Source organism: Bombus fervidus, chromosome 5, assembly GCF_041682495.2.
Source record: "Bombus fervidus isolate BK054 chromosome 5, iyBomFerv1, whole genome shotgun sequence".
Taxonomy (NCBI): Eukaryota; Metazoa; Arthropoda; class Insecta; order Hymenoptera; family Apidae; genus Bombus; species Bombus fervidus.
Window position 1 is genome coordinate 18,177,491 of NC_091521.1, and position 12,502 is coordinate 18,189,992.

The following is a 12,502-nucleotide window of genomic DNA, read 5'->3' on the forward strand; positions in this document are numbered from 1 at the left end:
ATAAATATATTTATCGTATGTAGAATGAGTCACAAGCGAATATATACCTCACAAAAATCAGATTCCTATAATATCGATTTTTCTGTGTTTTACCATTAATTTGTACTTCCCTACATATCGCTTTAACGAGTTTTCAATTTGTATAATTCGTAATTTTTTAAATATTTGTAAGAGTCTTTAAATAAATTTCGTACCTTCAAGGTGCATAGTCATTTTCGGCTCTCATCCTACATATTCATATCTATCACGATTTACTTACAATTTATCGTACAAATTACATTTTGTTTGTATTATGCAAATCGATGCATTCCAAGACTAACTTTTTTTTAATTCATCAAATTCTTTTAAACCGACCATCGCTTTTGTTCTCTGCGGCCATTTTTCCATCCAATGGCATTTTACACATCGACAAATTTCCTCCTAACCATAAAAAATGCAATATAAGGAAAATTGAAATTAAGCTGCTTTGATGGTTTTCCAGTGGCTACGGGCACGAGATCGTTGTCCCTGTTTTTCGTCCATTTAGATACGAGCACGAGTCAACCCCCACTCCATCCTTGGACGATGAATGTTCCACTCAGACCCAGCTACCTTTTCCCTACTCTCAAACGAACCAGGGCTATACGAAGCGTTCTTGGTGCCTCTGTGCATTTCTCTATCGAGCAAACTCGAATTTGCACCGCGAGAAACCGGTTTATCGCGCGATTACGAGATTACAACAGGAAATGCCGATCTGCGTCGGCCAACTTTCGACGAATGAATACATTCCAAAGAACGGTACGCAATTTTGTAAAAATTCCTCGCGTCCGATACAGAATCGAGGAGGATATTTCGAAGAAGATTCGAAGGATGGTTAAAACCGTGAGGGTAGGGTCAGGTTGAACGAAGATCCGGGACTGGTGCTTCAAGTTTACGGTGGTGAGGAGTGCAGCTGCCGTGGCAAATGGTCGTACATCTGCTGAGACACGACCGAGAAAAGTTCGCCGCGAAACCCAACAGGGTTTCCTGCGTTTATAGATCATTCGATAGAGATTTCACGTGGCCTTCCCGCGACAACGCCAGTAGGGGGTAGAAGATTCTTCGGGATCTCGAGTAACCAGACATGTTTCATTTAGCGTTTGATGTTATTTCGTATTTGATAAGAACGTTTGGCAGATAGTCTCAAGTGGAACGGACGAACAACTGTTAAAAAATTCGTCGAATATGACTTTTTATTCTTAAACTCATCCATGAATTTCTATACGTATATGTTTCTTCGAATCGATTTGCAAAATGGGAAAAACATCCCCTTCTCGCTTGACATTTCCGGTTGACACAAACGGAATCAGGTTCTATGAGAAAAACGCGAGGTAAAATGTAAATAAGGTATTGAAGTAAGTGGCTTTAGAAATTCAAATTTTCTTCGGATACAGTCACGATTCGGAGATTATTATTCGTCGACGTCCACGACTCGAAGTCGATGTAACGTAATACGAATATGTTTGCTTTTCGAACGACTATCGTCGTGATTCTGTGTAGCAACAGTTAGAAAGGTAATGTTACATATACGTGTTTCAGTTTGCTTTTTGCTTTAGATAAAAGCTCAAAGCTTTAAACTTGTTACAACTTGATCTTATTGTAAAATTGTTGCGATATCGAAAGTACAGGTAAACAGGCTTTCCGAAATTTGTAATTACACATTCACGTAACAATGGCACTTGATATTTGGCTCAACGAGGGAAGAAAGATGTTATAACGAAAAACAGGTGTTATTCGCGTAGTTTCAAATACAATTAAAATATCAAGCTTAGTGTAAAGGACTTGTCGTATTTCACGACGCAAAGTCAAAAGTAAAATAAATGAAAGAAAGACTTTATCGCAGGAGTGACGAAATTGTTGTTACCAAATTGCTAACGAGAACGTAGCAACTAAAATGACCGTATTTTATGAATGGCTGTATTTTTTCACGCAGCTGTGCCTCCTTGATTTACTTTTCGTACCGGTGTATCACTACGATCGTAGAGAAAGGAAGTTGGCAGCTGCATATATGGTTTCGTCCTTCCTCGCTTTGTTTTTCGACGTGATATCAACGCAGAACAACTCCTACTACGTAGGAAACTCGCTGTCAAATTTTACGACCGTGTCTTGCAACAGTAACCAACAACGCGAAACTAACGTTCACAAAAATCGTTATACTCGGTTAATAAATGCTCGCGAGCTTTGGTCGTTCGAATGGCTAACTACGAGGTAAGGAAGTCGATACGTCTTAAGATTCATCGTGGTTGCAAATCATGCGACATATTTGCACACAATGATTTTCCTTCCTCGTTGACCTGTTTCGATGATTTTCGCTAATGCGGTGTAACTCTCAATATGAGTTTAAATATTATGAGATTAAATATTAAATCGTTGAAACGTTAAACGAATAACAAACTGTAATGGAAAAAATTGAAATGTTAAGTAAGAAGCGAGGCAGGATTTTGTGAAAACCACGGTAAAAGGAAAAACTGGATTAATCTGTGCGCTCTGATCCGCGACCGAACTCGCAATTCATCGTAAGAAGCGAAGAAGTCCGGAGGTGAGAAGAAGCGAGTTCACTCGTTACACCGTCACGATCCGTGATAGTGAACGAGCGCGAGGGAATCGAATCGAATTTAATCGAACCGAATAAATTCGCCCCGTTTATTTGCACGGGGCTCGCGTAAAATGACCCCGTCGACGAAAATAACGTTCGAACAGCCTTGATCGGCACGTACAAAAGGTAGCAGGCTAACACGACTATTTTCGTCGACCTTTTCACGTGCGTACACGCGTTCCAGCACGGTACGATTGCAGCACGGTGTATATCGCGGCAACGTGCGTGAGCACAGGTGCACGAAGAAAGGAGCGGCACCAAAGGTGAAGGAAACGAGAGGACGCTGGCTAGAAGAAGGAGGGAAGAAAAGAAGAAGGCGCACTTGCGGTTGGACGAAGGTGAACTGGCGAGAGGGTTTCTTTGCTTTTTCTAGTCGTTGTTGTAGTACGCGTTCGAGTAAATTAGAGGGGGGGGGGGCTAGTGAGCGAGCGAGAGAGCGAATGAGAGAGAAAGAGAGAGAGCACGTATGTAAGAAAGGCACGTGGATAGTTCACGGATGAGCGGGAAAGAACCGACGAAGTACATCAGACGATCCGTAAGAAGAATCGTATTTGAGATGAGAATATAGAGAACGTCGAGCTTAACGCTTTATCGATGATGTGGTTTACTACGTACGGAGTCTTGTGGAGGCGTGTATTTTTAGAAAATGGTATCTAAACGGAATGTAAAATGTCGATAGCTTCTTCCGAGTTGTATGTTTTAAGTTAATCGAAGAATAACGATATGAAATTCGAGCAAAATATTTGACAAAATTTGAGAGTACTCGTTGCGTTAATACGTTTCATTTTACATTATGTACAAACGTCGTGACAGAGCTAGAACGTTTCTTGTTCTCTTTTGTTTGTTTGAAGAGTGGGTCGACCATGGAAATAGATAAGTAGTAAGCTAACGTTTCGCTTCAGGAACGATTTACGAGAGAACGATTTTATCGCGGAGAAATCGCTGACAATGTCTTTACACAAGTGGAAAGCAGTAAATTGTTTCTTAAATTCGTATTGGAGAATTACAAACAAATTTTCGATGCGCAAAAGAAAACAATTGGAGATTGGATACTGATTTACGGAATGACTTTTTAGAAAACTATCTTTTCAAGAAGGAACGACGAATCTGACAAATGTTTAAGTAGCAGTTTGAAGTCGATTTCAATAATATGGGACGACAAATGTTACTAATGAAGTATATAAATATTTGGTATAAATAAAGTAAAGTAAAAATTGGAAAAATGTTGATTTAAAAAGTAACTTTTTAAAGAGCTATAGGTGAGAAAATAAAGAGCAGAGCTTCTGATAGAATGCCGTTTACGTTGGTCGAAAATGAAAAAGAAATATTTTTACAATACGTAACGAACACGATGATATTAAAAGAAAGTAGCTAAATTGGAATTTATATTCACGAAAGCTGTATTTCGCTAACACAACGTTGAATTCGTATTCACGAAAGCAGCACTTTGCTAACAAGCGTAAATAGACAAATTTTCTATGGTAAATTCACGCGTCATGGAGGTATACAAATGTACGCAAGGTAAAAAGGCCTATTTACGGTGAATATAACGAGTGAAGTTTTGAAAAAAAAAACATGATTAGACGCTGCAAATATATCATATTAATTTCAAAAAGACAAACTTAAAATCTCGTTTTTTTCCCACCCCAAAGAAGAAGATCTATCGAGAAACGATTGGACGTCATCGTTGAGTAGTACAATCGATATCAGTAAGACGAGCACCGTGATAAAACACAATTTTCCTTCAAGAAGTCAAACGTCAAACGTCTCGCGAGTATCTTTGAAAAAGTGTCACTCATTCCGAGACATCGAAATTAAGCGATTACTCGTACTAAGGAGAAAAGTGATTCGGATTAGAACAATTTTTGTCTATGTAATCGCGTGTTTCTTCAGTGCGTCGTTATATCCGATATTTGCTAATCGTCCAAATAGAGATAGAAAACGAGAAGAATTTGTATTTCCCCCTTCGATGTTTTCTTCGTTGTCGCGTTAAAGGCATCGTTGCGCCGCGAAAGGGAATAGCAGTAAAGACGAAAGTAATTGCTTCGTGCGGAGAACTCCGTGGTGGAAACTGATTTCAACGTGACTCGTTCAACGGGAAAATTAAAATCAGCTTTCGTCGTGGTGATCTCTATCGTTATCTCGAAATATTTCATTCTGCTTTTACGAAATTTTGAATTTCAAGTACGAGACGAGTTTTAAACTTTTACCAGCGGGTGATCGATCTGATCAACGATCGATCATCGTGGCGTTGCGCGAAACCGTGACAGTATTAAAAGCCAGTGTTCTGCTCAGGATTTCTGTCTTTATTCTTTCGCACGTGCATTTCCCGATACGCCATATGGCCACGGATAAAAACCACATGCCGGTATATTCCCATGAACATCGGGCCGACAGGTACAAAAGGTAGGCAGTATCTGTTACTAACCATATCATAGATTTATATTGGTAGATTTATTGGAATAAATTAATTTTACCAAATATCTGTTCCTTCAAATATTCTTCTAAACAGCAAGTAGTTGTATTGAAAATATTTGCCCAGTATTTTCTATGTCCAATTAAATTAAAAAAATTTTTAATTCATCTTTGATTAGAAAATATTATATGACACGTAGGAAGCACGTGGCATCGATGTTCGTATGTTCAGGAAGCGAATACGAGAACAGATGTTAGAAATGTAGTTTCTCAAAGTGATTTCCTCCAAAAAACAAAAACAGTTTTAAGAACGTGACATATGCGTCAGATTCTATGCTTACGAGGGATGAAACTGTATAGTTCAGTTACGGCTAATGATAAAGCTCACGCTAACTAGGTTTTACAGCAGGTTTTATATTAAATCTCGCATTAGGTTACACGTTAATTGCCATTAGATCTTCCATCGAATGTGATACAAAACGTAAAAGACGCGTTATACGCAAAAATTGAATATTTATTATGGAAAATATTTCTATATTTTTAAAGTAATTTGCTTTGAACGTTGTATTTTCGTAAACGAACTATCGAATAAAAAAGATTATATTTAAGCACTCACCGAAAAGTATTTGTATTCGACGCAGATTGAAAAGGATTTATCTGTAACATAAAATATATCGTGTTTGTTTTATAAATTAATTTTAGATCGATTATAACGTTATAGTCATAGTTACATGTAACCTTACAATCGGTAATTTTGTTACAAATTGTTACATTTTTATGAGTAGAGTTAACAACGTGTTTTAACGTTTAAAATTCATTTTTCCTTTGTACCCTCTCGATTATCAAGTAGCAATATGATAAATGTGCTTGTTCGCAAAATGAAACACACGTTTATGGTAATTTCGACGTTTAATCAATAAAATAACAAATATTATATCAACTGATAACATTAAGGAAACATTGCGAAACATTTAATGTAATCAGAATCACGTGATTGTGTAATTTTTATATATGCAAATTTAAGAAATGCCAGTCACGTTATTCTTTAAATAGAACGTAAAGAAATATAACGATTATCTGGAAATTTTACCAGAAAAAATTCTTTTTACAAATATTCTAAATATATTAACAACAAATATATCGAGATAAATATATAAGATCGACAACAATCAATTAACTTTATCCTTTTTTATTTTATTATTAAATTAACTTTGATCGTTACGTTTTCACTTAATCGAGTTGATTTTCCATATAACAGGTGTCCACGTTAAACCCAAAGGACGAAAACTTGACGTTTGACGTTTAAACGTTAAATTCGTACAAGTTGTACATACGTGACTTGCTCCTGTTTACTCGAAAACTATTACCAATACTCGTCCGAACGAATAAAAACATCAACTGATACTTTTACATATATTTCTATCAAATATTGGTTTATTGATCGAGCAAACAAATTCGCGCAAAGAAAAATACGTATATTAGGTTAATCAAAACATTTCGTTTCTTCTCTCTTTATCTCTTTTGAAGAGATAGAATTAATTTAAAATATTTTCTATACATCGATCTGTAACGTACGAGAGAGGTAACAGAGTCGAACAGTTCGTGCTCCTAGCGCTACGAAACCTATATGCGTACCACCGTATCATATCGTTTTATAAATTGTGCCGTATTTTCGTTTGAAATATTTTTAACTCGATGTTACGAGCGAAGAAGATTAATTTTCGTATTTCCTACCGCAGACGCTTGCCATTTTTACGGAAATAGAAGAAAGATAAGTGGCACAGAATGAAATTGACATCCTCCTCCGCCAAAGAATTACTTTATATTTTATATCTTTTCGTTTTCCTTCTTCGGCATTTACATCATTTGTCGCGTCTAAATTGTACGATTGACGAAGGCAAGATACTGATGGAGGGGAAAATCGATCGATAGCTGAGACGAGAAGAATCGTCGATTCGTTATATTACAAAGGAATCCCCAAGCTACTTGGTTACGTCTACGCGCCCCATAAAAATGTGCACGGTGCTTTACATCGAGTGAAACGGTTCCCACGACACCCTGTGCGTCGTACTCTATGGGAACGTTTTATTGGGGTGAAAATTTACGTGTCTGCAGCTACTCGTGTACGCACTCATACGATCAAACATGTCGCTCGTAGAAAGTCGATCGTAACGGTGAAACGTTCAATCCTAACACGTAGATGTTGCTTGCGACAAAAGGTAAGTTCGTATTAGACATTTCATGGAAGGTTAATCGAAGAAGTCGACTTTGTGCTGCTACAATTTGCTAAATTAATTGATATATAAAATTGCAATTTTTTTTCTATTTGGTAACTATACTTTGCTATGTATGTTAGACCGTGCTACAACATATCCGATAAAGATATGTAAAGTATACCCGAGGAAAAGAAATATAAAAATGAATGTAAGTAACGCAAATAGTAAAATACGGAAGATACAAAACGATTTGATGCTTAAATCGTTACTTGAATTGCGATGCTACAAAACGCCTCCTCTACCGATCAATGCCATTTAATATCCCGTAACGTCAAGAAATGTCAAATTTTCTAAAATAAGTCCTTCTTTCCTTCTCTAACAATCTCCAAATTTTTTTTCGATAAATCTTTACTCAAATAAATCTGTTTAAATAAATTTGCACAATACGAAGTGAACAACACGTTATCAGAAACACTATACAAGCAGATTACAAAAGGTCTCCACTAACAGGGATATAATTCTTAATACGAGAAATATTTATAATTGCTACGTTAAACAATTATATAAATCATATATTTCGACGCTAAATAGAATCGCGTAATCATTTGATCAATCTCTGACAAAATAAAGTGAAATTGTACAAAATTCATAAAATATATTGACAAAAATTCCAAATTGCTAAAATGACTGTTTCCAATCATGTATGAATAACTACAATACATTTCTTTATCAAATAATTAAAGGAGAAAATGAAACGTGTGCGATACGTTCGATCAATTTGATTATATATCGCGTAGTTGACATAAGAGTTAAATTATTCATCGATAATATGTCAATTATGTGTCGTATCATTTTAATTAGCTATATTCGTACATTGACACAAGTGTCGAAAACTACGTGTTTTTTTTTGGCGGAAACATTACTTTTTAAGAATTCTACAGCTTATATAAATGAGAAGCGTAATAATCTTGGCATTGTCTGAAATTCGTCGTGCATGAAAGGGTCAAAAATGGCGAAAGTCGTAATTGTACTCTTCATTATAGCTGCCTATGTAAGTGAATCTTTCTCAAGTTCCGAATACGCTCAGAATCTCTTTCCTTTTTGCCAATATTTTTCAAAATAATTAGATCTTCCCTTCTTATTTATATCTTACATGATGTTTCTAAAAATGAGTTACATACAGACAGACGTTTCCGCGCGACAACACCACCTAAATCATCAAAAAATCTATTTTTGTTTTATTTTAGGGTAATGCCCTTCCTGGGTTACCAGGATTCCACGATCCAATGAAGAGAGTACATCGCTTTGAACATGAAGTTATGACAAAAATAAAAGCCATCGCTGTAAACGCGGACACAGCTTTAGAGGGTCAAAAAGATGAAGCCGGTATTTATCTGTCGGAAATAAACAAAATCGGTAAAGAAATAAAGAAGATTGCGAAACATAAAGTCGCTGACATATTGAAGACTGTAAGTGTGTAATACTGCATGTTCCTACCAGCAATCATTCAAATTAAAAAGATTTGAAAGATACATCTAAATCAATCAACAAGTAATACATATGGGTAATTGGTTAATATGATTCAGATATATACAGGGTACCTCGCATAACTGGGACAAACGATAGCTTCGAAATAGAAAAAATAGAAAAAGATAGATATATGTGTGCCATATTATATGATATATTATATTCTATTATATACGTATATATATAATGAATAATTAAATTGTGACATTAAATTTCTCTGTGTTACAATGTCTTCTCACTTTGTGCATTTAGGTGGAACATGAAATAAAAATTTTAAAACACAAAGAACATGAACATCATCACGACCACTGCATAGCTATCCTAAAGGGATTGGAGAAAATACGCAACAAGATTTTAAATAAGGTTGACAAATGTGTTTCAAACCATATTGATGAAGGGATAAATGTGGAAGGGAAAATAGCTCGAGCTACTGAAAGGTTCCTGACTAAGACTGAAAATCTTGCTAAACAAGCTGCACAATGTGTCGCATCCAATGTAATTCACACAGATGCAATTGCATGTTTAACTAACGTAAGTACTTAACAATAATCTTTTTACAATAAATAATACCGTTTCTAGAATAAAAAGTAAAATTAAACACAAATATATTTTATTCAGAGTAAACGACAAGCACTTTTAACGTGGTAATACATAAAACGACATACAAAAATATATACTATATACAGATATTATCTATAAATAACATTCTATAGTTTACATAAACGACATTTAATTACGCGTAACAATGATAACAATTATCGCAATTAGCAAAATACCAAAACCACTACAAATTAATATAATACAAATTTTATTTTTATCCCATACAACTATAATAGGCACTGTCGAAAGCAACGCAAATTTCGAACACGGAATATCCGATGCTTAGAAAAGAAATTATCCAAGACACAGAACATATGTTAACATTGAAACATACAATAATAGACTGCGATATAGCAAAGCTACAAATATCTCAACTTGAAAAACTTGAAGCATTCATCAAAAAGATTAAAAAATGCAACAATGATGAGATTGCAACTTCGACAACACAACGTTCCACACCATCACATAGTAACAAACCAACTGTAACTACGACAGTACCAACTAGTAGTACAACCCAAGAATCCAGCTCAAGCAGCACAGGAGGTCCAGTTACTACTACTACTACTCAAGAATCTACCTCGGGCACCACAGAAGGACCAGCTATTACCACGACACAACGATCCAGGTCAAGCTCCACAGGAGGTCCAGCAAGCAGTACTACTCAAGTATCTACCTCGGGCACCACAGAAGGGCCAGCTGTTAGCACTACCCAAGGATCCAGCTCAAGCTCCACAGGAGGTCCAGCTGCTAGTGTTACTCAAGTATCTACCTCGGGCACCACAGAAGGGCCAGCTATTACCACGACACAAGGATCCAGCTCAAGCTCCACAGGAGGTCCAGCAAGTATTATTACTCCAGAATCTACCTCGGGCACCACAGAAGCACCAGCTATTACCACGACACAAGGATCCAGGTCAAGCTCCACAGGAGGTCCAGCAAGTAGTACTACTCAAGCATCTACCTCGGGCACCACAGAAGGGCCAGCTATTAGCACTACCCAAGGATCCAGGTCAAGCTCCACAGGAGGTCCAGCAAGTAGTACTACTCAAGTATCTACCGCGGGCACCACAGAAGGGCCAGCTATTAGCACTACCCAAGGATCCAGCTCAAGCTCCACAGGAGGTCCAGCTGCTAGTATTACTCAAGTATCTACCTCGGGCACCACAGAAGGGCCAGCTATTACCACGACACAAGGATCCAGCTCAAGCTCCACAGGAGGTCCAGCAAGTATTATTACTCCAGAATCTACCTCGGGCACCACAGAAGCACCAGCTATTACCACGACACAAGGATCCAGGTCAAGCTCCACAGGAGGTCCAGCAAGTAGTACTACACAAGCATCTACCTCGGGCACCACAGAAGGGCCAGCTATTAGCACTACCCAAGGATCCAGGTCAAGCTCCACAGGAGGTCCAGCAAGTAGTACTACTCAAGTATCTACCGCGGGCACCACAGAAGGGCCAGCTATTAGCACTACCCAAGGATCCAGCTCAAGCTCCACAGGAGGTCCAGCTGCTAGTATTACTCAAGTATCTACCTCGGGCACCACAGAAGGGCCAGCTATTACCACGACACAAGGATCCAGCTCAAGCTCCACAGGAGGTCCAGCAAGTAGTATTACTCCAGAATCTACCTCGGGCACCACAGAAGCACCAGCTATTACCACGACACAAGGATCCAGCTCAAGCTCCACAGGAGGTCCAGCAAGTAGTACTACTCAAGTATCTACCTCGGGCACCACAGAAGGGCCAGCTATTACCACGACACAAGGATCCAGCTCAAGCTCCACAGGAGGTCCAACTGGTAGTATTACTCAAGTATCTACCTCGGGCACCACAGAAGGGCCAGCTATTACCACGACACAAGGATCCCGCTCAAGCTCCACAGGAGGTCCAGCAAGTAGTATTACTCCAGAATCTACCTCGGGCACCACAGAAGGACCAGCTATTACCACGACACAAGGATCCAGCTCAAGCTCCACAGGAGGTCCAGCAAGTAGTACTACTCAAGTATCTACCTCGGGCACCACAGAAGGGCCAGCTATTACCACGACACAAGGATCCAGCTCAAGCCCCACAGGAGGTCCAGCTAGTAATACTACTCAAGAATCTACCTCGGGCACCACAGAAGGGCCAGCTATTACCACGACACAAGGATCCAGCTCAAGCTCCACAGGAGGTCCAGCTAGTAATACTACTCAAGAATCTACCTCGGGCAGCACAGAAGGGCCAGCTATTAGTACTACCCAAGGATCCAGCTCAAGCTCCACGGGAGGTCCAGCTGGTAGTACTACTCAAGTATCTACCTCGGGCACCACAGAAGGGCCAGCTATTACCACGACACAAGGATCCAGCTCAAGCTCCACAGGAGGTCCAACTGGTAGTATTACTCAAGTATCTACCTCGGGCACCACAGAAGGGCCAGCTATTACCACGACACAAGGATCCAGCTCAAGCTCCACAGGAGGTCCAGCTAGTAATACTACTCAAGAATCTACCTCGGGCAGCACAGAAGGGCCAGCTATTAGTACTACCCAAGGATCCAGCTCAAGCTCCACAGGAGGTCCAGCTGGTAGTACTACTCAAGTATCTACCTCGGGCACCACAGAAGGGCCAGCTATTACCACGACACAAGGATCCAGCTCAAGCTCCACAGGAGGTCCAACTGGTAGTATTACTCAAGTATCTACCTCGGACACCACAGAAGGGCCAGCTATTACCACGACACAAGGATCCAGCTCAAGCTCCACAGGAGGTCCAGCAAGTAGTATTACTCCAGAATCTACCTCGGGCACCACAGAAGGACCAGCTATTACCACGACACAAGGATCCAGCTCAAGCTCCACAGGAGGTCCAGCAAGTAGTACTACTCAAGTATCTACCTCGGGCACCACAGAAGGGCCAGCTATTACCACGACACAAGGATCCAGCTCAAGCTCCACAGGAGGTCCAACTGGTAGTATTACTCAAGTATCTACCTCAGGCACCACAGAAGGGCCAGCTATTACCACGACACAAGGATCCAGCTCAAGCTCCACAGGAGGCCCAGCAAGTAGTATTACTCCAGAATCTACCTCGGGCACCACAGAAGGGCCAGCTATTAGCACTACCCAAGGATCCACCTCAAGCTC

The 12,502-nt window shown here is 39.2% G+C and overlaps 1 protein-coding gene across 2 annotated transcripts in view; it reads right to left on the minus strand.

Annotated features, from left to right (window-relative positions):
- Nucleotides 1-12,502, minus strand: part of Numb (NUMB endocytic adaptor protein) — a 70,845-nt gene that overhangs the window by 26,301 nt on the left and 32,042 nt on the right. Inside the window, exon 2 of one of the 2 annotated variants that reach the window (XM_072004055.1) lies at nucleotides 5,646-5,686. The exons of the other annotated variant lie outside the window; for it this stretch is intronic. The gene's annotated coding sequence lies outside the window, so the exon portion shown is untranslated. The remainder of the gene's footprint in view (nucleotides 1-5,645; nucleotides 5,687-12,502) is intronic. 2 annotated transcript variants of the gene reach the window in all.